Source organism: Cyprinodon variegatus, unplaced genomic scaffold (assembly GCF_000732505.1).
Source record: "Cyprinodon variegatus isolate N-32 unplaced genomic scaffold, C_variegatus-1.0 Scaffold2136, whole genome shotgun sequence".
Classification (NCBI taxonomy): Eukaryota; Metazoa; Chordata; class Actinopteri; order Cyprinodontiformes; family Cyprinodontidae; genus Cyprinodon; species Cyprinodon variegatus.
Window position 1 is genome coordinate 3688 of NW_015152589.1, and position 283 is coordinate 3970.

Here is a 283-nt window from a genome sequence, read left to right on the forward strand (position 1 = left end):
GTCAGCTCGTTAGCCCTCCCTTTGTCAGTCAGCTACATATACTCTCCCTCTGCAGTCACTCCTTTTTGGTTCCTTGTTGTTGCTGGTCCTCTCATCGCCGTTGTCCTCTCACCTCGTCTCTCCCTGGCTCCTGCGTGTTTCCCTTGATGTCTCCGTGGTTCTGGTCTGAGTTACATTTTAGTTGGATTTTTGGATGTAGCCTCCAGTGATGGGCAGTAGCGCCGCTACATGTAGCAAAGCTATTAGTTTAACTACATTTTCCAGTAGCTTGACCGTAGCGTCA